Below are 27,070 nucleotides of genomic sequence, written 5' to 3'. Positions count from 1 at the left end.
TATCCCAGAACTGTAACCGAGTACCAGACCCTCCCTAGTCTAGTAGATTAGGAAAAAATCATGCACTTTTTGAACAGATTATCATAATTTGGCTCCTAGAAGACTTTTTGATGCTCTTTCTAATAAGATGAGGAGACAAGTGATCTGAGCACTCCATGACCCCAAAAAGTGACATTTTTCAAACAAAAATGGCCGCCTAAAATAGACCTATGCCTATAACTTTGTTGTAAGTCAGGTAGAAACAAGATTTTAGTAGCTTTACCTATATTGATCAATGTGTCCTATCACGTGCTGCTACCAGAAGTCCAACATGTGTGGCATTCATCTTGGAAATCCAAGATGGCTGCCCTGAAGTTACCTTTATGTATAAATTCGTTGGTAGGAGAGACGGAAATATGATCTTGGTGTCCAAACCTGTGTTCTAATGTGTGACCTGTCTTCCAGGTAACTCAAAAATTAAATGTATGTGGCAGCCATTTTGAAAATTCAATATGGCTGCCTCCAAATTAAACTTTTGTGCATACATTGATGATAGATACTTCATGGTTTTGCATGATTTCCTGAGTAAACCATATAGAAGGGTGGTGCTTTATGTTTTCTGGTGTGTCATCCATCTCTTTGTCTTATATCCTTTCTGTATATCCATATGTCCTTCTGACTGGCTGTCTGTCTGTCCCTATCTGGTTTTTGTATATGTCTTTCAATCTGTTTAAACATCTAATTCCTGTTTCATTTTATTTCATGTGCATAAATATCAAATACAATTATATAGCCAAACCCTTCATGAAGAAATCGCCCTGAATGTTGTACATACATGTATATAGACTAGTGGTGGTGGTAGTTGTAGTTGCTAACAGTTTAACCATAGAAAAAAAATGATGAAATGTGCATGCAAGTAGATCCAGTGGAAGGAGCTGCCATGCAGAAAACTGCTAAACCCTCAACAGATTGGACATTATGTATTTTATGCCAGGTTATGAAACCAAATGAGAAACTTAAACTCCCAGGTGGTAAAACACAACGAAGAGACAGTGAATGTAGTTACAAAAGGTTAGCAGAAAATATATATGAATTTGAACAACTTGGATGTGTTCCATTGGACATCGACATTAAAAGACTGGACAATGGCAAAGGAATTGAAGCAACACTACAAGAAAATGATGCCAAGTTTCACAAGTCATGTGAAGGCCTTTTCAACAACCAGAAGCTACAGAGGGCTAAAGAAAAGAAAGCAAAGCAGGAGGTGGCTGTCAAACCAAGCCCAGCAAAAAAGAAGCTTAGATTAAGCAGTGACAGCATGCCAAAAGCAGAGTTATGCTTCTCTGTGAGAAAGATGAGAGTGAAGCACCTTTGATCAAAGCAATGTCACTAAATGTTTGATCGCAGAGTCCGAGGAGTATGCTCATATACTACAAGACAGAAAACTTTTCGGCAAACTTTCTGCTGGAGATTTGCCAGCTCGTGATGCTGTTTATCACCACAAATGCATGACAGATTTGTACACAAAGTTAGGGAAAAGAAGATATGATGACAGTGGAACAAAAGATGCTTTCAACACTGGGCTAGTTCTAAGTGAATTGGTTTCACACATAGAAGAACAGAGAGGTGAATCACTTCCAGTATTTTAAACTTGCAGACCTAGGGAAAATGTATGATGCAAGAATGGCTAAAATAGATCCACATATACCCAAAAGGTGCATACGACTAGACTTAAAGAAAAGTTGTTAGCTCTTATTCCAGACCTCAGGGCCATAGTGAGGGAAGAGATATAATATTGATGTTTGACAGAGATATTGGAAAGGCTATCCGCATTGCTTGTACATATGCTGATGAGGAAGTATTCGATTTGATGCATGCAGCTAAAATAGTTCGCAGAGAGATATACTTCCCATGAATACTCATTTGATGGTTACTTTGAGCCAGGATGTGAAAAGAATGTGGTCCCAAGAAGTCTTCTTGTCCTGTAAAGATGATATTACAAGGACCTTTGTATCAAAGATCAACAATGTGATGATGATGCTATGACCAAAATAGCCCTTTGTCTGTCACAGCTACTGATTTTTAATACGAAGAAGACCTCAAGAGAAGCTTCATCTACAAGACATCAGAAGTGCAGAGAGACACCATTTTCGATCTATGCAGCCCTACTCATCCATGCAAAAACTCGACAAAGAAGTCTTGTTGATACTTTGTTTAGTCATGGACTCTGTATATCATATGAACGCACTCAAGAGTGCTCAACAGCTCTTGCCAATGGTGTCATCAAGCAGTTTGAACAAGATGGATGTGTCTGTCCTACAACTCTAAGAAAGGGCATATTCCAACTGTTGGGGCAAGTGCGGACAAACATCGACCATAACACTTCCTCAAGAACATCAAAGGATTCATTTCACATGGAACAGCTGTTTCCATAATTCAGTTTCACCCTACTGTATCTAATCCTGGAACTGAAAGAACCAAAATCTGTATTGAACCAAACCAAGGTAAATTGCTACCATTGCCAGATGATTACTCAGAGATTCCTCCACTGGAAATGCCCAGTTCAGAGCCAATGGTTCCAAGACAAGGAGAGGTGAAACCAAAGCTCACAAATATTGCCAATAGGGGAAAAAGAACAAGAAGACCTCTGGCTTGAAACAGTTGGTGAGAAATTGGAAAAGGACAAACTTGATCCAGATGACCATGTTTCATGGGCAGCCTACCACGCAAGTAGGCTAACAACAGAACAAATAAGACCACCTTCCCCTATAGCTCTACTCCCACTATTCACAGAGCAGGCCCACACTGCAGCTATGATTTCACATTCTATGGAACTGGTAACAAAGGCCACTGCAAATCTCAACCCAGGCAGGTCCCTGTAATCACAGTGGACCAATCATTGTTTGCTATTGCAAAAAGAATCCAGTGGGCATTTCCAGAGAGGTTTGGTGAGAGCAAAATTGTTATCATGATGGGGGGACTGCACATTGAAATGAATGTAATGAAGCTGTTGGGAGATCTTCTTGATGGAAGTGGATGGAGCAGTATTGTAGTCCAGGCTGGTGTTACCACTTCAGGGCGTGCAGAAGCTATTCTAAAAGGCTCACCACGTGACCAGGTCACGCTATTTGCATCAAGTTACATCTGCTGCATTACATATACTGAAGAAAGAAGCATATGCATCCTACCTGTCATCACTTGCTCCATATGAAGTGCCAATGTCTTTCCACATGTGGGTTGATTCAAGAGTCAAGAGTACACCTCAGTTTCAGTACTGGAATATGGGTGCAGGAGTTGGAGTTACTTGCATTGCAGTATATCCGTTCTCTACGTGAAGGCAATTTTGATCTCTATGTTGAGTGCCTTGGACAGCTAGTTCATTGGATGTTTTCCATGGATCATACCAACTATGCCCGCTGGCTTCTCATTCACATTAGAGACATGGTACAGCTACCAGAGAAGTGTCCAACAACCTACGTCCAATTCAAGCAAGGTCATTTTGTTGTACAGAGGTCAGATCACCTGTTTTCTCTCATGGCCTTGGACCAAGCGCACGAGCAAATGAATGCCAAAATCAAAGGAGATGGCGGTATCATAGGTCTGACGGAGAACTCAGCTGCCATGCAAAAGTGGGCTACTGCAGGACCAGAGGTTGTTAGAATCACTGAGGAGTTTGAAAACTCATTCCAGCTTTCAAATCAAGAAAGGGTACGTCTGCATCATGATCAAGGACCATCAACGCAGGCAAAGTTTGCTGAGGATGTGAGAGCAATAGTAAATACCTTTCAGAAACTTGAAAATCCTTTCAATGAAGAAAGCCAAGACCTCATAGCACTTGATACCAAAGATGTAATGTCCAAAGAAGTAGTTTTGTCTATCCAGTCTATCAATACTATAGGAAAGGCACAATATGAAACCTTTGTTGAGGACAGACTTGTAAAAGGCTCAGCACTTCTCACTGATATTATACCCAAGAATAATGTGCCTTTATTCCAGAGAAAACGAGTCAGGGCAGTTTCAAGAAACAGGTTTCAAATATCTGCCCTTAAAAGCAATGTTGAGCTATTTTCACGGATGTACATTGCTTGTCAAACCAGAGAAGGGAACATGGATGAATTTTTCAGACATGAAAACCAGGCTGTCCCACCTGCTCTGTCTGATATGGGAGGATTAAGGGCATGTACCAAGTCTGATCTCATCGGATGCCTGCATCAGCAAACCTCTGCCATACATGAAATTCCTTCTTCAACTGCCAAAATCTGAGACGGTTCAGTTGTGGTAAACATGCTGGCACCAAAAGGCTGTGCAACCTTTGCAGACCAAGTTTTCCTGCCATACATACAGAAGAACCTTGAGGTAGCAAGTCGACTGGACATTGTTTGGGACAGATATTCCAAGGAAAGTCTCAAGAGTTTTGCAAGACAGAAAAGAGGGTCAGGAAGTCGCATACAAGTCCAAGCGGGAACACCTATTCCAACTAACTGGCAGTTTTTTGCGTGTAGAAGATAACAAAACAGATTTGTACCATTTCTTGGCCAAATATATTGCCGATCATCCGTTCCCGGGTAAAACTGTATACAGCACACTGGACACTGAAGTTGTGCCTGATGTTGGAGAAAACACGCCCAACACCTTCTATCCAAGTAATCATGAGGAGCCTGACACCAGGCTACTTCTGCATGCCCAACACTGTGCTCAACAGGGCCATAAGACAGTTCTTATACGAACTGTGGATACAGATGTGGTGGTACTTGCTGTATCTACATTTCACCAGCTGCCACTAGAACAGCTTTGGATTGCCTTTGGAATGAAAAAATCATTTAAAGTGATTCCGGTGCACAAAATTGCAAATGATCTTGGGGAACAGAAGTCAAAAGCTCTCACATTCTTCCATGCACTTACAGGGTGTGACAGCTGCATCCTTTGGAAACATAGGAAAAAGAACAGCATGGAATGTATGGTCAGCCTATCCACAGGCAACAGCAAAGCCTTTGTAAAACTCTCAAGAAGCCTATTGGAGATATATTCAGATGATGATTTCCAACTGGTGCAACGTTATGTTGTCCTACTGTATGATCGCACCAGTGAGTGTCAAAAAGTCAATGAATTACGAAAGGCTTTGTTTGCCAAAGGTAGACAGCTGGATCGTATCCTCCAACAGAAGCAGCCCTGAGGGAACATGTAAGACGAGGGCCAACCTTCCAAGGGGGTCAGGTATTTCAACTTCGCATTTTCATTATTATTATGGCATTATACATATTTATTCATCCTTTTGATATAATTTTAAACTTATGTATTGGTTAAAGGCATTTACACCTCTCATTAGTCTTATTTTTTGTGGTCTACAATATTAAATGGTAACTTATTACTTATCCTATTTTTTAGGTATGGGGCCAGTCTCTGGTTGCAATGCAACAGATCCCATCACCTGAGCAATGGGGATGGAGCAAGGTGAATGATGAATGGTTACCCTATTGGACTTCTCTTCAGAGGCAGCAAATCCTGTCAAGAGCTGATAAAATGGGGTTGCAAGAAATCGTGCAGGCCTCCATGCAATTGTTCTCTGGCTAACACTGCCATGTACTGAACTCTGTTATTGTAGAGTGAGCCTGCTGAGCAAATGACTACATCAGGAGAAGTTTGATAACTTTGACATGGGCTTGTCATTGCCTGTTACACCTGTTTTGGACTAGTTTTAATACCATGTTTGCATAATGTTATAGATGCTGTAGATTTACTCCTTTTGACAGTATTCACAGTGTTTGTCATTGGTTAAACAAATTATGTTCCATGCACCAAAGAGTACATGTAGTTAAAAGATCATTTTTCTCAGGTTTATAGTTTGTGATGAGGACAATGTAACTTTGATGATGTATTAAGAGAAAATCTAATTAAGTTTAGTCATTATAGAATATATTACTATTTCAAACTATACTGTATTATTATGATTATGGTGTGAGTATAACAAGATTGAATACTCAAATGTGATATAACTATTTTTGAGAAATGCATTTTACTATAGCTTCAAACACTTTACATATGCCTAAAGATTAAATTTTTTTCTGATGCATCTATTACTGTGTTAAATTGTTGGCTGCACTTTTGACTGTCTATGGAACACTTGTAATGCACCTCAGAAAAATCCTTTTTGTCATTAATATGTTGGATGCACTCTTTTGAGCCATTTTCCCAAGATCAAGCTTGTACATTTATTATTATTAAATTAAATGTTATAAAATGTTGACTTGTTGGCAGCCATCTTGAAAGGTGTTCTATTTATTATTTTTGGTAAAAAACAGTGCATTATGGTCATTGTACTTCAAAAAGTATCAAGATAATTAATTATATTCCTAAAAACAAACATCGGGGCAAAAATTTTAAAAAGTGGCAAATATAAGGCGGCCATTTTGAAAAATGTCATTTTTCAGGGTCACCGAGTGCTCAGATCACTTGTCTCCTCATCTTATTGGAAAGACCACATAAAAATCTCCTAGAAACCAAATTTTGGTAATCTGTTCAAAAAGTGCACAATTCCTACTAGTTTTTGACCTAATCTACTAGACTACCCTGAAAAGAGCGGGACGTCATATCTTAAAAACTAACCATAGAATCTCCTTAAATATGATTTCTTTAAGTTTCCCACACCCAAATGTTCCATATGTTACTTTTGTCATCTAACCAAACCCAACCTAACCTAACCTAGTGATATGGCCAATAAACTGACGCTGGTGCAATACTATAGTATACATCTCAGGAATTTGCGAACGATTGCTGTGTCAAACTAACATCACTACAATAATTTATTTTAGATTTTCTGTTATCATGATAATTTTCCTTAATTATTATCAGTAATCGCTTTATCTTGGGCAATGCCGTACTTATTTAGACCTAGTACATAAATCTCCTTTACATTTTCAGTAAAGAACATACAAGACAATAGATATTATTCTAAATAAAAGAACATAACAATCCGTGGAATCTTACTGCACAATGTTGCTTAGAGAGAGAGAGAGAGAGAGAGAGAGAGAGAGAGAGAGAGAGAGAGAGAGAGAGAATGACAAAAAAACTATTGTAAATAAAAGAACATAAGTCGACAAAATTTACTGCACATTGTTGCTTTTGAGAGAGAGAGAGAGAGAGAGTAAATAAAAACATACGTCGACGAAGCTTACTACACAATGTTGCTTAGAGAGAGAGAGAGAGAAATAAAAGGCCATAACAAGCCGTGGAATCTAACTGCAAAATGTTGCTTTTGAGAGAGAGAGAGAGAGAGAGAGAGCCACCATGCTTCTTTCTATGGCCGGAAGGGCGTTGCTACTTGGGGCCTGTTGAGGATCTAGAGAGAGTTAGTTTTTTTTCCTGATTCACGCGATATGTTTATAACGATAGTAAATATTCCAGCTCGACCCATAAATAATTATAGTACATGATACAAATACAGCGTGGACAAAGACAGAAATTACAGTACTTTCATCATTACAAAAATATTAAAAATTACATTATTTGTATATCTTACAAAAGATTATTTTTTGGTACAATTAATATCAAAATATCATACAGTCTCTTTTTAAAACTTGGAAGAACTCCAGAGAATAACAAAGTGAATTAATAATAATAATAATAATAATAATAATAATAATAATAATAATAATAATATGAACGTCTGTAAACGTCAGTAAAACAAATGGTACTATAATAATAATAACAACTGAGCTATATACTCCAGCTACCAGAGGTTGAGATTTTCCTATAATTAGCGGTGTGCCACATTTCCCACCCAGCTGAAGTATAAGTATTTAATCCTAATCCAAAAAAATAGTCGAATGCCAGGACTAACCTCGAGGTCAAATACGTGATTGAAATGTACAATATTCGTGTGTACTGTTAAGCCACTGATATATTTATTTATTTATTTGTGTGTGTGTGTGTGTGCGCTACTTTGGCTTGTTACCCGCGGCTCACATCCGAAGTGCTAGTACTACTCATGGTAGAAGCACAACGGGGCGTTATATTTAGTACAAGCCCCTCGGAGATCAAAGATATCGTTTATTAATATAATTCGTCGACCACACAATATAAAAATGGGTGTATATGATACTTGGATCCCGGAGGAGCTAGTACGAAACACGGTGTCCCATCGAGCTTCCACCATATTTAGTACTAACACCTCAGAGGTGACGCGTAGATAACAAGCCAGAGCAGAACCAGTCATTCTTTTTTAAGCATGAATAAAATCAAATTCTGGAAAAGATCATAAAATAAACACAGTAGCCGTCGTATTCGTGTCCCGAATCCTTCCCTATAATAATAATCGTTCCACCCAAGGTCCTTTAAATATACTCCGAGTATATTTAAAGGACCTTGGTTCCACCGTTAGAACTGGAACACAAGTTTTGAAAGGTGTAACAGGAGGAAAACCTCACAGCTGCACTACGAACCAGTTGTTAGGAGAGGTTGGAAAGTAAGATGGAAGAGAGTATAAACGGAGGTACAGTATAAGAAATGAAAGGGGTTGTATGTATGCGTATGTGCATACATACACGATACATACATATATCAGGGATCCCCTGATAACCCATCTCATAAAAAAAATGGCATCGATATAAAAAAAAATCTCCAAGCCCTAGCATAAGTCAAATACAGTTACATTAATAATCAAGACATCTGCTTCTACTGCATACTGCAGTCCCTGTACTTCGGATCTGATGAAATGTTTGATATCTGATATGTACAAAGGTTTTACTTTAGAATTATGACAAATGGGAGGTGTTAGTTAGTTTTTGGATAAGCCAGTCTTTTGTGTTGCACGGGCTCTTGCTTCTATGTAGCACGTAAAAATGAAGGCGACAGAAAACCCTTTATTTATTTATTTATTTATTTATTTTACTTTTTTTTGTGTGTGTCCCGCGGTCACTAGAAATTGGTAGCGCAGCGAGTTTTCTGTAGAGCGTATAAATTTCTCAGCCAAGGCCCATGAAACTCTCAACCGCGGCCAATTTCACAGAAGACTAGAAAAGTCACATCTAAATGAGTAATTGTTATATCGAAAGACTTAGGATCCAATAATATTTTTCGTACGTGTGAAATCTTGATATAAAGTTGGAATTACAAAAATATCAAATCCTTAACTTTGACGAGAAGTAGAAACGTCCTCATCTTCAAGAACAATGAAGGAGAATTCCAACGGATGCAGTTTCTCGAATCTAGTTTCTTCTGACTGATCTGCCCACTGCTTGACCAATCTGGTTTGTTTTGGTTTTACGCTGTCCAACTTTTGGTCGTGTGGGCTGTTGGGGGATGGAGGGAGAGTCGGGGGCACTAATCCTAGTTGTGGGCAAGGAGGTTGTCGGGGGTATCTGGGCTTCAATGTTGCAGATTATTCTGGATTATTATAATAATCTTGAAGGACCTGACTTGCGTTTTCCCGATCTTAAACACTAAATGATTTTGATCTCATCAAGAAACACACGGCTGTTCTGCACAGTCTTCAATAATCATCTATAATAAATACGGCACATACACCAGAATTAAATTGATTACAGTCATGAAATTGAAGTAATCATGTGTTCAGTTCAACAGCCGCAGGAAAGTGTGATTTTTACAACTACTTCTAAGCGCAAATACGAGATATTTAAGTTATCTGAAGCGAATAGTTAAAATGATAAACCCCGTAGGGAAGTAGTGCCGTCATTGCACCTTGTGCGGTGCACTGTAGACATTACTTAGGTTCTTTGCACAGTTCATTCGGCCCCTAGCTGCAACACCTTTCGTTCATTTTACTGTACCTCCAAGCACATTCTCTACCATCTTATTTTCCACCCTCTCCTAAACAATTGAATCGCCTTTTTACTGTCAATTTCCGTTTCAGGGCTGAATTACCTCGTAGGTCTCAGCGCTTGGCTTTTGGCCTAAATTCTATATATCCCATCATCTTTTAACTGCAGAAGAAAATGTGAGACATTAGTATTTACCAGTTATCGTGAAAATTACCAAATTTGACCGTAATTTAACAGAACTGACAAGGTTAATTGCTCACTGAACCGCAGAGTATGACAGATCTGTGTTGAGTTGAATAAAGAATTAAGGCCAAAGGCCAAGCACTGGGACCTATGAGATCATTCAGCGCTGAAATGGAAATTAACAGTATAAAAGGCTTGAAAGGTGTAACAGGAGGAAAACCTCAAAGCAGTGGCACTTTGAATCAAGTGTTAGGAGAGGGTGGAGAGTAAGTTGAAGAAAGAGAATATGGAAGGAGGTACAGTAAAAGCAACGAAAGTGGTTGCAACCGAAGGCACGCTGTAAAGAACCTTAAGTAACACCTACAGTGCACCGCATGAGGATCACTGAAGGCACTACCCCACTTCGGGGGGACAGATCTGTGTTGGCTTGAAGTAGACGCTCACGCCAGGTCTCTTACCCCTATACACAACCTACCATGTTTTGGGCAAAGGCTTTTATTATAGTAATAATGTCAGGTAAGTATCAGCCAACAAAATGGCAGCCAAGACAACACGGGGTGCACCACTATAGCAGGGCAAAGTAGCCCTGGGCAGGGCGTGGCAGTCTTTGATGGTGGGTACCCGATACGCTATGCAGCTCATGACTAAGCAAGAATAACATTTTTTGATGCAGAATCGGAGCCTGATTGTTAGAATTTAAGTATTGATCGTTACTGCAGGCACCGGCAAGGGATACAAAAAGTGAATACAAGTAGAAAACGCAAGTTAGGTCAAAGAGACGTTGACCTCACTTCCCGGTGGGGATTTCCTTCTATGTGTTCATATATCTGATATAATTAATAATTTGCTATTTCCATGCCTTCATAGTGCCCTGATAGAGCCATTGAAAATCTACGTATAGCTATTCTATTACTGAATGCATTACGTAAATAAAAATAATTAACAAAATTAGGACCACAGAGATAAACTAATAGAAACATTCAAGATACTAAAAGGCATAACAAAAGTAGACAGTAACCTATTAACGTTAAACGAAAACCAGACAAGAAATAATGGATGGAAACTAGAGCTGAAGAGATACAACACATCTCATTGCGAGAACTTCTTTACATACAAGATATGTGACCCGTGGAATAAACTGCCATCAGAAGTTGTAAACAGCAACAGTGTGGAAGAGTTTAAAAGAAAGCTAGACAAAATCATTAGGACACTGAATGAACAGTAAAACCTGCTCCTAGAGATAAGTGAGCACACGAGGTCTCCTCTTAGGATGGACTAACAAGTCTTTGAGACATCCTAAACCTTGTAACTCCTCTAATTCTACTCCTGACGGAGGAAAGGACCCCCATGTGACCTTTCTGACACACGAAGGACAGTTACGTCGTGTTAAATGAGACATTAAAAACTCGTCTTGTTTATCTGTTTTGAAGTATATTATTATAACAATACAGAATTCTTCAGTATTGACGCTATAATCATAAACTTCAAAAAAATTTATGATTATAAGTTGTTGGTCTGTCTGTCATTTTTGTAAGGATTATGAATCCCGTTTTACCTTTAGTAAAGAGAGAGAGAGAGAGAGAGAGAGAGAGAGAACTGGTTTGCCTTGCTACTACCACAATTATCAAATATCGATTGAAAAGTACTCGTGGATAAATATATATATATATATATATATATATATATATATATATATATATATATATATATATATATATATATATATATATATGTATGTATATATTTGGCAATTTTCTAGTGAACCTTTTTCTTTAAATTTCGACAGCTTTAGTCTTCATATATAAAGAATTGCCTTGGTCACAGTAAGCCGTTTTGGGGTGGCCTTGCATAGGCCTACAGAGAACATCTTTGGAGATCAGTACTATAAGCAGTTAGAAAAACCTTAATTTGACGGTGAAACTTAGGCTGACAAAACCCAGCAGTTGCTCTCTGCACCACGTGAGGGGGCATTGACGGCAACTACGCTCCAACAGGAAATAGACAATACTGACAGTGATATTGCCACTTGAATATATATATATATATATATATATATATATATATATATATATATATATATATATATATATATATATATATATGTGTGTGTGTGTGTGTGTGTGTGTGTGTGGCAGTACTTACTCTTCGCATACAGCTCTAAGGTAACGTGCGCCGACTTGGAGGCTATACTTTGGAGAATTAGACATATTAATTTTTCCTACCTTGCTGAATTAGCTAAAAGAAAAAGGGTTATAATTGGAAGAGAAATGAAATTGGTGATTCCTTATATGTATTTTATTCTTTGCTCGGGGTTCTATAAAAGTTTCCACCTTCTGGGCTCTTGGACTGATAAAAACTTAATTCTTTGAAAGGCACTTGTTGCAATTACGAGTCTATAGGCACGAGGGAATTTCACTGAGTATTGATTGTCACTTTCACTGTCTTTGATTGATTAGCACACCACACTTTTGCACTGTCCCTCACCTCAGTTTGTCTTCTCGTTTTACGGCTGGCCGCGCGACTGCAGTTCTCCCCTCGCTCCCCTCTGCGTTCTCTCTCTTTCCTTTTCTGCTCTCTGCTTTCTTTCTCTCTCGTCGGCCTTTTTATTAGGATGAAATCTTCTTAGCACCGCCTTTGGATTTTGGATTTTGGCTGGGTGTGGCATCTTTCTAAAAGACTTCTTGTGTCTGAGTGGCTGCAAACTTGTATACAAAACCGCCTCCTGTCATGTTCTTCTACAGTGATTCGTAGGCTCTGAATTTGTATACGCCTCTGTTTGATGTCTTAGCCTTTGGGGGTGGTATCCCTTTGGTATCCTCATAGGTCATTCGTCGATACACATTCCTAGGTATCCTACTGATCTGGCTCTGCTTCTTGATTCGTTGAAGTCCATAGGTCTATCTTGGAAAGGGTGGAGCACTTAAGATTTGGCACTTCCCTCTTTCTAACAACGGGTCATAGAATTCCTTTTTAACGTATGCCAGATGGCTCTCTCTGACCTGTCACACGATGGGAACGCTGATTAGTCATCGGCACTAATGAGAGTAGTTCCCAATTTCTCGAAGATGCCTGGGAGATATCGTTCATCAGCCATTAATCTCCTGTCGGTCACTAATCTCTGGTACGGGCAGAGGTTTTTTGGGGGAGGAGATGGAAGCCACATGGGCTGATGGTCTAAAAACCTAATGTTTTTGAGTAACAAAAATCCCTTCCTCCTAAGAAAAACAAAAATTCATTATCCGTTTCGTGCCTTTTTCTCTCTTATTATCTGTGCCTTCTTTCTGTAAAGTTCTTTTATAAGGTATTGCCTTTTGGAATAACATCACCTGTGCCACACTATAACAGTTATATATATATATATATATATATATATATATATATATATATATATATATATAAAGACAAAATCCACGAAGGAAAGTGAAACAATGGAGTACTGCTGTGAGGCCTTTTGACTATATGTCCTTTACAAACAGACAGACTGTTGAGTACAGGACGAAAAGTCGAAAGGCCTTACAACGGTACTCCACTGTTTCATTTTCCTTCGAGGATTTTGTCTTTATATATTCATCACGTTCCATATTTTGGTTATGCAGTTTTTTAGTTGAATTATAATATATATATTGTATATATATATATATATATATATAATTATATATATATTTAGTTGATAATAATTGTTTTTAGTTGATAATAATTTCGTCATCTCGGTGGTTCGAAGCCACGAGAGGACGAAATTATTATCAACTATAAAAATTCTCTTCGTTTTCATATATGAAAATATATTAATTCCGACGGTAGAGCGAATTAGATATTAAAGGACATTTGTAGCTCGAATAATTTATATGAATCACGGTGATGTGATAATTATTCATATATATATATATATATATATATATATATATTATATATATTACTCATCATCTTAAAGTCAATTATCATCAAAATTGCTGACAGCGCTAAAGTTATTACTCTCAACTATTACGGAAACAGTGTTAGCAACAGCTAGTACTAGTAGCGGAAGTGTCAGTGGTACTAGGTGCCAGAGATGTTAGCTTTCAATCAGAATAACTCCACACATGCATAGTCAGTTGCTTTACCAAGCAAAAGGAGATGTTCCTCGCGTTAGCACCCAGAAGCGCAAATTCTATAAGTGCTTGTTAAGCAGAATAGCCAGCTAGCTTGGCTCTGTAGTTTGCTTCCTCAGTACTTAACACTTGTGTGCTCTGAACAGGGCGAAGAAGAGTCCTTGACTTGACCACTCAGCGTGGATTGTGCAGATGAGAGAGAGAGAGAGAGAGAGAGAGAGAGAGAGAGAGAGAGAGAGAGAGAGAGAGAGTTTTGCAATAGATGACTGAGTGAATTCAGCTTTATAAAAAAGCAGGAGGCTGAAATGTTAAATCAGAGAGAGAGAGAGAGAGAGAGAGAGAGAGAGAGAAAGTTGCCGTTAAATAAAGAAGGGGAGACAGAAATGTTGAATTAATCGTATACTCAGAGAGAGAGAGAGAGAGAGAGAGAGAGAGAGAGAGAGAGAGCTGTAATAAATATGAAAAACAAAATCAGGCTTAAAATGAAGGAGATAGAAATGTTAAATAATACTCAGAGAGAGAGAGAGAGAGAGAGAGATCGAGATGGCGTGAGATGAGAGAGAGAGAGAGAGAGAGAGAGAGGAAATATCTCCGATAAATGGTAATTAACGTTATCAACCTTGGATGAAAACTGCGCCGAATAATCGGTAAGGAACACTTCGTAGGAATAAGTTCATTTACAACAACGAAATAAATAAACAGACAAATACACACACATACACACGAACACCTACACACAGCTGGTGACAGGAATGGCTGACGATCATAAACACGCGAAATAAATTCCCAAGAAAGCACGTGCAAGGAATTTTTTTGTTTATTTTTTTTAGCAAGTGGACTAAGCCATGGTATGCATTTGCCAAATTGAGCGACCTCTCTTAGCAACACGGGGCAACTACGTAATGCTATGCTGCATTATTTGTGTGCGTGTGTGTATTATTCAGTGCTATAATTCTACACGCACCCATTATATATATATATATATAAATATATATATATATATATATATATATATATATATGATTGACATTGCTTTGCCTTTTTGCTTATTCCCGTTTAAGCAGCATTCTATCCTACGCTAACCCAATTATTAAATCATTTGTATCCTTAGCTATAGCAGATTCACATCAACCGTGTATCTGGTGTCTAGGCCAGTCCTTTACGACGCTCCTGACTGGCTGTTGATAAGCCAATCACAGGGTTGGAAACTATTAGTCTCTCGAGAGAGTTCACATAAACAGAATGTATGCTCCACCTCTCCTGAGGGATACTTCTGAAAGACGTATCCCTCAGGAGAGGTGGAACACTACATCCTGCCTATGTGAACTCTCGAGAGAGACTGAGAGTTTTTCCAGTACTGTGATTCGCTTATCAACAGCCAATCAGGAGCGTCGTAAAGGACTGGCCTAGATATCAGATGCACAGTTGATGTGAAACTACTATAGTCCCCATAACATTAAGGAAAGCTAGTTTAAGCAACGTTACATAACCATACGAAACTAGTTTTTCACTAATGGCTTCAACCGGTGTATCAAACTCTCTCTCTCACACCCACCTACCCACCAACACACACACACACACACACACACACACACGCACACGCACGTATTCCTGAACTACACGCTTCCTGGTAATTAAGACCACCTCAGCCATGAACTTGTAAAAAGTTGATGGCAGGAGATGGGACCAATAAAAGAACTGAGATATATATGATCATGACCTACCTTCCTTACTCCTCTCTTCCATACATATTTGCATGAGGAAGCATCCTTCCTTTCTCTTAGTAACTATATCTCTACGGATGAGGTTGCTTGACCCATACTCTTTGTGTAAGTTTTTCCCGAGGTACGGTATGGTAAACTGGATACGAAGTGGAATTTGTGATTTTAATAATCATGACTATATATCTCATAACCACAAGTGAAGGAATAACATACTGGGAATGTTATATCTTCACCCGTGGTTAGGGGTTACCTATATATAAACCCGTGTCAGAAAAAGTAACTGAAAGTAACCAAACGACAAACTGAAAAAGAAAGCACGTCACATACACCTCATGACAGTGACCTATAGTCACGAGAGCTGGTGTGCATTTTGACGTTCATCGTCTAATTTTCCTTTCCTTCAGGAGACACGGCTCCACCACAAGCATTTCCTCGAAAACCGGCGAGAAACATTACTGTGCAGAGCAACCTCTGCCTCACGTTTAAACGTTTAAACGCCGTTTTTACTGGGAGGTTTAAAGTGGAAGGAAGAATTTGAATAAAAATCTTCACGATGTTAACGATGAGGTGCTACTCTGGCTTGTTATCTACGCGTCACCTAAACCAAGGCAAGATCTAGAGAATACCTTATACTTTCTAGACCTTGCTTCAAGGTGCTAGTATTAAACACCGTATTATAAAGTAGACGGCAGCACGAAGCTATAGTATATTAATGTAATTTGTCGACCACACATATAGAAAAGGTGTACGAGTTAATACTTTGATCTAATGGTATTAATAATGAAGTGGATGAAGTCTAAAAAATAGCATTGAGTTTAAAATTTATCACTCGTGGATGTCGTTGTCAGAGAAAGAAAACTACAAGAAAGGGAGATCTTTCGACAGACTCAACAACGACCGTTGATAATTGTAAGCCAGTCATCAGATTGCATTTCAGATAACCCCAATTGATGATTTACTTATAATAATCATTAAGTAATGATAACAGCATTTAAAACGAAACCATGCTACCTTATCGGAAACAGGCAATCACGGCGAAATTTTGGCAGATGGGAGGGGAAGTCTGTGAGACTACACGCTGCTCTAGACCCAGTGACGCTAACCGCACATGACAGTCCAACGTTCTTTGAATAGACAAAGGAAGCTTGGAATGAAAGTGTCTTTGGAAGGGTTTAAGAAATAAAATCTCTCGCTGCGGCGTGGACAGTTATCAGATTGCTTATTTTTCGACAGGTAAATTTACGGCCCTTCTTCAGTTAACTTTATAAAAAAAAAAAATCCCATTGCATCTGTACTGCTATGATACTCTTCCTCCATTAAAACAACTTGTCAACTTTGATAAGAATATAAATAAACGTTTTCATAAAAAGGCATTCAATTATTCGGTGTCCAAAAAGGGACACATTCTACCTTGTCTGGGTCAACGGCGCATTGTCCGAGCACGGTTGCCACAAAGACCCAAGCATTTTGAACTTCCAAAGTACTTTTTTGGGGAAAACTTACATTGGCATTCAGTCTTCGTTACGTACAACCTAACAAACATCACTCTTCTTTCGGTCAGTAACTCCATGGATAACGTGGAGGCTTGTGAAAACTAATTAAAGACGAAAGAATTCTTTCAAAGAAAGGTGGCAGCCTTTTGGCGCTGGATTTTAGGATTCCATCTGGTGTTTGGGTGAATGAGGCACGGTACCTCCCAAGAGAGAGAGAGAGAGAGAGAGAGAGAGAGAGAGAGAGAGAGAGAGAGGATAAACACTTTACGGGGGAGGTACGGAGAGAGGGAATGATGTTCTCCATAGATTAGGGTAAAAAAATTACGAGAGAGTAATATGGAAGACTTGTTTTAATTCGACTTCCATGTACACTTACGACAACGAACGCATATGCAATTTAAGATGTTAGTCTAAGTGTGGGAAGTAGAATGTTTTAACGCTGAGTAGACCTCTATCGTACTGTAACCGATAAATTCATGGAAGTAATGATTTAAAATACGTTTGTGCTGTAATGCTAATATTTTCTAAATACATAATATAAAAAGTGTTAATCACATCAGCACTTAGCTCTGCACACCTAGTTGCGTCTCACAGAAACCCCACTGACAATCACTGTCTAGGTATACCAAACCGAGCTGACAACCACATATACATCATTCAGCAGAGAGAGAGAGAGAGAGAGAGAGAGAGAGGCTCAGTTACTATATGTACTTTATTTTACCCAAATGATTTACACAAAGGTTGCAACGGCAGTTCACATCAACTAAAATATATAACCAGATTGCTTTTATAGGTCCAACATATAAAAAGAGACATGACATCTCCCTCTCTCTCTCTGTCTCTCGCGAGCGCAATCGATCCCGAGAAGATAGGGAAAATGACAGACGTGAGTAACCAGTGTTTTTGTCAAAATGTACCCATCAGATAAAAGGGAAGAATCACCATGGCTCTCTCTCTCTCTCTCTCTTCAAGATGTCACCTTCTATTTCCGCAAGGAAAAAAATAAAAGGAAATTTTACATTTGAAAAAAATATATATATGCCGTAAAACGCAAATTGTGGCAATCGAACAAGTAATTACACACACATATGTATATATATATATATTGTAATATACAAAGCATCTAATGCTATTGATGCTTTCTCCACAAGGCATTTGTCAACGACCCAGTAGTAAAAGCATGAATGTGGCAGTAGATGATATTGCTTAGAACCACACATGATTATCATATATATATATATAATATATATATATATATATATATATATATATATATATATGTGTGTGTGTGTGTGTGTGTGTGTGTGTGTGTGTGTGTGAGAGAGAGAGAGAGAGAGAGTATTGAATTTTAATGACATGACCATGACATTTTTTCATTATGCACTAACATTAAGCTACAAGTGTCGTTTAATATGTAATTCGCTCTATCTCGGAAATAATACCAATAAGGAATTATAATTGGAAAGTGTTTCGTCACACTGAAAGATAAATAGATAAGTAAACGTATGATCTTATTCGTCGTATTAAGCTCAAGTTAGCTCTGTGATCAACGAATCATTCCCTCCCAACGCGACGTGATAATATGCACGATGTTTTCCCTCCCGAATCGAACGGCACTTTTTCCCTCACACCCAGAGCGAAATCAAAGCTAACGCCCAATACGCACCCTCACATCTCCTTCCCTCCTCCGGGCACCATACAACCCCCTCTAAACGTACCCAATGGTCTTTTTGTTCCTTACTACCTCCAGGGGCCGCCCCTTGCCCCTTACCCTACATTCTCTTGCCCCTACCCCTCCAACCAAACCCCTAAGCCATCCATACGCGCCCTCTGTCCTCAGAAAGTGATTGCCACTTTGGACAACAACAAATCATTTGTAATGTAGACCTATAGCTGGTAACAATCCTATATTATAGAGCTACGTGAATACATTTTTAAATTCGGAGCTATATTTGCTGTTTGTTCTCATTCTATCGCGGACTGCCATTTGTTTTCGAAAATGGACAATATTATTGTGAGCGAGGCAACACCTCCGTTAGGCCTATGAATTTGTCCTCATCTTTATCCCCCGTCCTCTCTTCTCCCTTCGTGTTTGTTTGAACAGGCGTTCTCGACAACTAACTCTTAAGCTGCGCTAAGGCACCCTCCTACAATTAGAAAACCATGAAACCCACCTCTGTCTGTTATCCTGGTCGTGTTGTCGGTGCACAGAAATGATTTCTAACTTGTTAACGGAAAATAAGTTCCGAAGAACTATTAGCGAGGAAAGCAAGTCTTATGACTCTGACATTTATCATAAGTTGATGTTGCGTGTGGTACTACATCGTTTTAGAGTTAAAAGAGAGAAATGTGGTGGTATGATCCCACCCCCTCCCCCTTTTCTCTCCTATCCTTTACAGGCAAAACACGAATTAAAATGAGACTATGGGCTGCTCTATGAGCAAGAGTCCGTGCTGGCATAAGGCCAGCTTAATCTCCAACAACATAAAATGAGATGATGTAAGGCGGGAAACTTTTGGCGTACATTTCTGTTATTCATTATGCGCAGTGGGTGCCAACCGCGCCAATTTGCATTTGCATTATGACTAGAGCAATGGAAAATCAATAACTATCGACAAGGGCCATTGTTTGGGTACCATTGCTTCCAATTAAGACTAGTCCGCAACTCGCCGAGATAACGCCGCGCTCTCGGTGAAAGAGATGAAAGAACACTTTTAGTTTCAGCATTTCATATATAACAAAACTCGTATCGAGTTTCTATTCTATTTAAATTGGTTTACGTGCGCCATTGTTTTCCGTGCAGGAGGAAATATTCGCAACACTACTGACCTAGCTGTCAACCCTCCTTGCGAGATAGTCTGGTCAGCTGATCCCCCAGAGCTAGAGAGACTCAATCCCGTCGGAGAGACTCAGTGGCTTGCCAACGCTGGCCGAGTCAACGTTATTCCTCGTGCGGGAGGATCCCTGTGACCAAACGTTTAAACTCGGTTGATGGTAACGAGCGAATAACGACTAGTTTAATAGACACCGATGATGATATAAGATCGTCGCCATATTCAAGTCAGTGGAATATCGGTACGACGTCCTACGCGGAGTGAATTTCATTTATTTTTTCCCTCTTTCGAAAATTGTTATTTATATATTTTTTTTATATTATAGCGCGAAAGTGAGCAACCGGCGCAATGCTGAAGTACGTAGCAGCGGCGAAAATCCTCAAAAAACGTAGTACTCAGGTGGACAACGCTGTGTTCCACCTCCACTATCGAGTGACCTTCGTGGTGTTCCTCATCTCGAGTATTTTAGTCACGGCGAAGGAGTACATCGGTGCCCCGATCCAGTGCATTTCCAAAGCGGTGCCCACCAATGTCCTCAACACCTTCTGCTTCATCATGTCCACCTTCAGCGTGCCCAGGTACTGGGACGCGCCGCTTGGCGACGGCGTCGCATACCCTGGCGTAGGAGTCCACGAACCCGACGACGAAATCAAGTACCACGCGTACTACCAGTGGGTGCCCTTCGTGTTGTTCCTGCAGGCCCTCATGTTCTACCTGCCACGGCTACCTCTGGAAGAACATGGAAGGGGGTCTCTTCACCACCATTCTGGCAGGGCTGGACAAGATCACTCTGGACGAGAACGCCAGATTCAAGAAGCACAAGATCCTGTCGAATTACATGATCAATCACCTCCATATGCATATGAACTGGGCAATTAGGTAGGCCTAACGAGTTATTAATATTTTAGGCCTAAATCGTTCATCTAATCTTTAAACCAATCTGATGGTCATATTTATGGCAACTGATGTAGGCATAGGTGTAGTTACATGTACATTTTTTAACAGTTAAATCCTTACTGTCATCTATGAATCCTTTTGACCCATAAAATGGTTACCATTTGGGGCTTGACTATTTTTAATCAGTGTTTTTGGAATTACATATGATTGACATTTCCCGCGCTCTCTCGCGTAATTACCTAAGCGACCGGTTTATGATTTGACGCTTTAACTGTGCTTTAAAAAGAGAGAGAGAGAGAGATAAAAAAGGGAATACCGGTTTTGATGCATAGCTAGGAGGCTAAGAAATTTACCACCACAATACATCGTTATCTAAACATTGCTTTTGATGTAAGAGTTCATTTGCTTAAAAGTATATATTGTGGAGTAATGCTCTCTCTCTCTCTCTCTCTCTCTCATTGAAGTTATGCCCTAAATGATTTCGGTGCCTTTACCAGTTTCCATTTTATTAATAAAGATGTAGAGCCACAGATTCCAATGCAGTTCAGAATCTCTCTCTCTCTCTCTCTCTCTCTCTCTCTCTCTCTCTCTCTCTCTCTCTCTCTCTCTCTCTCTCTCTCTCAGACTCGTCGTTTTAACCTTGCATCCATTATTGCGGTTGTAATACGGGTTGGGTATCCTTCTGCAAGATTAGTGCCCACGTGAAAGTGTAACCCAACCTGTCCCTTCACAGTTAAGTAAAAGATGGCACCGCAAAGGTTACCGAGGATCAAGGTAACTGCTTGCTTTTACCCCACCGGTAGATTAGGGCAACATTTACCATAGAACTGCAGTTTGGGGTGGGATGGGGAAGGTTGGGCGGAGTGCTGTAGATTTGAAAGCAATGGATCGTCATTTAGATATTCGAGAAAATAGGCCTAGTCGAATAGGATTTAAAAAAAAAGTCTTTAATGGCTTTGATTCTTGTAATATTGATAGACAGACAGTATGCCTAGTGCTAATAATAGGTAATGGGTTTGATTCTTGTAATATTGATAGACAGACAGTATGGCTAGTGCTAATAATAGGATAAGATTTTTCTATTTCTCTTAATAAAAACAAGCCTTTATTGCATTTAGTTCTTGTAATGCTGTTAGGCGAGTAAATAGGCCTATTTTTACAGAGCAACAGGATCAAGCCTTTTGTTTTCAGGAGCAGAAGCAGGTCTTTAATGGATACGATTCTTGTAATAGTGGTAGACAATAATATAATAATAATAATAATATCCCTTATTTCAGCTCAGGGCCATATACATGTAATATACAAAATACAAACAGTAACATGCACAATCTAGATACATGAGACAACATGATAAAAGAATGAATAAACTGCGCTATCCACACAATAGCTGAGGTAGTATGAAAGATAGTAATCATAATACAGGTAATAACAGTAATAATATTGGAGAGAAAAAATGCATTGAGAGTTATAATAGTTAGTACACAGATTATATAACTTGAATTTCAGCTAGAGACCTTAGGTTATAGTTCTAGTAATAGGATCTGGTCTTCAGTTTCTTGTATCAGAAAGACTTTATTGATTTTTTAATTTAACGAGAATGACATTGAAATCTCAAAACCAACCCACCCACGCAGCGTGAGAATTTGATTGCTGCTATTAAACTCTCTCTCTCTCTCTCTCTCTCTCTCTCTCTCTCTGATAAAAAGTTTTAATATTTTACTAACTGCCTGCATCCCATTTCTGTTCCTTATTGAAGTCTTAGGAGAGAGAGAGAGAGAGAGAAGAGAGAGAGAGAGAGAGAGAAAATATGCAGATCAAGCCGAGACTCGATGGATTTGAATTATTCAAAAGCGAACGGTACCGTGCCCAAGCGAAAAAAAAAATGGATTGACACTTGCCTGTTCTTTTCACCATTTTTTATTTTAAATAAAATACTGAATTTTAAAATGTTAAAACTACTGTATATTTGTGTTTTTCACGATGCGCCTTTAAAGATTGCCATGTCAAATGTATTTTTTTAATTGAAAGCGTTCTTGTTCTCGCGTAGTTCATAATATTAAAACTTGTACAAAGAAAACTGTACTGTGGACTCCTCCATGATATTTAACCCGCGTCGAAACACAGCCAGCTTAGTCTAAGCATAACGTACCATAAATTACAAATCATGCTTCTTAAGATTACAAATAAGAAAAAAATACGATGATATAAACATTAAGATAAAACAGGTTTACTATCAGCAACGATGTAAATATAGAAAAACAGGTTTACTATCAGCAACGATGTAAATATAGAAAAAACTCCTTTATCATTGCATATTTAGTTCGCTAGAAATCCCTTTGTGCACATAATTGCACAAGTCTAGTCAAATGAACTTTCTCCCTGCAACTCGATTTGATATGCAGAGTATCACTTGTCATTAAGTCTATATTTATCGGCGCGATTCAGGGCAGTGCATTTCATACAGAACAACCATTTACATGATCTGTTTCCTAATTAGTTGCTTCGTGTTTTGCATGGCCGCTGATTTAGTTGTGAACCTGCTCATTTGCACGTACTGGCGTAATGCTTCACGCCGGCCACCTATTTTGGTTACTTTTAAGACAGGGGTGAAGCTTAAACTATGGCGCAGTTCAAATTCGTACCGGCGTTAATTCATGGGTCTTTTGTAATATTCGTCACGTTGCCTAAAATCAGTTAGTGATCGACCCAGTATTTTTTTGTCATTTGTAACATCGATAAACCAGTCTGTTATAGATAGTCTCTTTACAAGATGTTTCAAATGACGCGTTTCCTTCCGTGTTTCTGATACTTCAGACGATTCAGATATCATTAGCATTGGCCGGTTTCCTGTGTACATCTTTTTGAATGATTTTTAAATTTTATGAAAAGTTTGAAACAGTCAAGAGCTACAACACTTGTATTTTGCCTTTTGAATATCGATACCGGTTCATATCGACAAGCAGTGATTATCGCAATTCAACTCGGCTACCTGCCTCATATATTATTTGATCGCAAGTAGCACAATTAAGTTTAATTGAACCAAACAACTTCAGCATCGCTAAGGCTATAGGTTTGGGTAAAAGTTTAAAAGTCCATAGCCTGTGCATAGGTACTAAGGTAGCTAAGAGGGGTTTTGAACTCTTGAAAATGACAAATCAGTGCAGCCTAGTCTAACACCCTATTAGCCTATTGCAATGTGTTGCTCTTAACATAGTGACTACTTTCCTCGTATTAGCAAAATTAACGTCGATCACGCTTGTCCGTTTTGCTCCACAACATAGTACATAATTTGGTGCCAAAAGATAGTACATTATTAAATTTTGGTGCCAAAAGATAAGAAAAATTACCACAAATAAAACGTACTCAATGCATTTACTTACCTCTGCCTTATATAGCAACCAATTCAGAAATCGAGTAGATGCACGAGTTGCAGCACAAAAATAAATTCTGAAACCGTCACAGACACAGGCGAAACTGGTTTTCTAAACCAAGTGTGACTGACTCTGTGTGAGCATTACGAACGTATACGGAATGAAGTCAAGTAGGGTGTGCAGTTATAACTGTAAAGGTTATCAAACGTTTCATTTAGTGGTTGGATTTCTTGTTTAACTAGTTATGCTAATTACAGTAAGGTATATTTATTTTGTGGTGGGGGTGGGGTAGGCAAAGCTCTTATTATAATTGTTTATCGTATACAATTCGTGGAATGTGTAGTGGTTTCTGAGGCAGCTATTAATATACTAATCGGCTGTTATTCACCAGTATTACAATTTTCACTGCCCAAAATATTCATTATGTTTATTGCCCAGCGTGTTCACGATTCGTTAAGAGAAATACTATAGTTACGCATGTTTGGTAGTGTAAAAAGTATGCAAAAAATTTAAAGCTGGGTATATCATTTGTTTTGTTGCTTCTAACGTAATAGTGCCGAGTGCTTATAGTTATAATGTTAATTTCCGTAGGTGGGGGGGGGGGTTAGTGCCGTCAGTGGACCTCATGCGGTGCACTGTAGGAATTACTTAAGGTTCTTTGTAGAGTCCCTTCGGTCCTTAGCTACAAAAACTTTCGTTCATTTTACTGTACCTCCTTTCACATTCTCTTTCTTCATCATACTTTGCATCCTCTCCTAACATTTGATTCATAGTGCAACTGCTATGAGATTTTTCTCCTGTTTCACCTTTCAGACTTTTTACTGTCAATTTCTATTTCAGCGCTGAATGACCTCGTAGGTCCCAGTGCTTGGCCTTTGGCCTAAATTTTATATTCAACTCTACTCTAACGTAATGGTGACGAGTGTTATAATATCCTACTAACTTAGTTAAATGCAAATTCTCAGTAAAACTTAACCGGGCGTTTGCTGACCATTTCACGTAGTACTAAGGAAGCTTAATCTATAGGTAAGATCAAGAATAGAAAGTACCGGTATCGAGGAACCGGAACACCGAACTGTGCAAACACCGGCAACTTCAACATACCGGAAAACAACGTTGACTATTGTAGGCCCTTGAGAGTATGCGCAGACTTTGTTTATTAGTCACAATGCCCACATAGGCCTATACTTCCTTTCACATCCTAACCATACTTCAGACATCTAAGGACAAGGGTCCGTGTTGGCCTAAAGTCAACGGTAAGCAGCTACACGTTAGTTTTCATTTTAATTGATTCAACGTCATTACTTGCCCCGTGTCTTGATAGATATAGTTAGGTATACTATACGGTATGTGTTAATTGTCTATAATTGTCAATTGGCACGAGTTCTAGAGAGTTATTTGTTTTCTGAGTTCTTTAACCCAATGACCAACTCTTATATTTCACTGTTCAATTTTTAAACCGGTTTCTTTCGATAAATTCGTGCGCATGCGTCTATAGGTCTTGGAGTTGCCATTGATCTCTGTCAGTTATTGATTGCCCGAATAAAATTTTACGTGTTGCCCAATAGTCTGAAGTGTTCCATTCGACATGTTTCCCTCTTGCCATAGGCCTAGGTTTATCACTTAGGAGTTTTTATTAAAACAATTTAAATATTAATTATTAATTATTTTGAATCACCAGTATTGCAAATCCTAGGCCTATATTCACATTTAATTGGTCGCTATGAGGCTTAGCGTCCCAAATCGAGCAAAGATACCCATGTTTAATGTCGATATTGCACAGGTGGACAGGAGAATGTATTGTTTATTGATACATGCCACAACGTATCCAGATAGTTAGTTACTATTCCCCCGGGACACAATTTTGGATAGGTACGATTTTGAAAAGAAGAACCGGCTTTGAACTGCACGGTCCATATGTGACCTTGAGTCGTTGACATTTCCCATTTTTTTATATATAAGAATTCTCCTTGTATCTTAACAATAATTTACATTTTCGTCTGACCTTGTCATGATGACATGTTCTTTTCACGTTTTTTATTTAAAAAGTTTTCCTGTTTCTGACTCTTGCTATCATGTTTACACGCTGTGTTCGGTTTCTGAATAATTCAAATGTTCTTTTGTTTTATCAAGGAATTTTTATCATGTTTTGTTGCTTGTGTGGTTTTATTTTCCATATTTTGCCGTATATCGTTTTAATTCATGTAGCAGTTAATGCCAAGTAAGGGATAGACGAGGATAAACGAAGCCCAAATGTGTGATGTGTTTAGGAGGAAAAAACTATCGGGTAACAGTGTAGTATTCAGCGACCCACAGTTTAATCTCTCTCTCTCTCTCTCTCTCTCTCTCTCTCTCTCTCTCTCTCTCACACACACACACACACACACACACACACACACACACACACACACACACACACACACACAGAGGGGACCATCATGCTCCAACTTCCTTCACTATCTGAGGCATTTGATGTAGTGACCTCATTGTATTAATTTAATTAAAATATTCCATCATTATATCTGCCACGTCAAGAGGTGGTGGTGTGACTAGGTCTATCTCAACCCTAACTGTCACGCGAGCAGTTCCTTATTAAATTATTCGAGATTCGTATAAATTCCGTTCCATTATCCGTGTCATTTTGATTTCATAGTCGAATAATGTCTTTAGGAATTGGATTATAACCATGTGATCTTTGGCTCCTAATTAAAGGACTGGTCGAACA

At 38.8% G+C, this 27,070-nt stretch overlaps 1 pseudogene; it reads left to right on the top strand.

Moving 5' to 3' along the window:
• Window positions 1-20,138: 20,138 nt before the first annotated feature.
• Window positions 20,139-27,070, top strand: part of LOC135195797 (innexin inx2-like) — an 84,760-nt pseudogene continuing 77,828 nt past the window's right edge.

This window comes from Macrobrachium nipponense, chromosome 16 (genome assembly GCF_015104395.2).
Source record: "Macrobrachium nipponense isolate FS-2020 chromosome 16, ASM1510439v2, whole genome shotgun sequence".
In the NCBI taxonomy this organism is placed as follows: Eukaryota; Metazoa; Arthropoda; class Malacostraca; order Decapoda; family Palaemonidae; genus Macrobrachium; species Macrobrachium nipponense.
The sequence above is the reverse complement of the archived record's forward strand: the minus strand, read 5'-3'. Positions and strand labels throughout refer to the sequence as shown.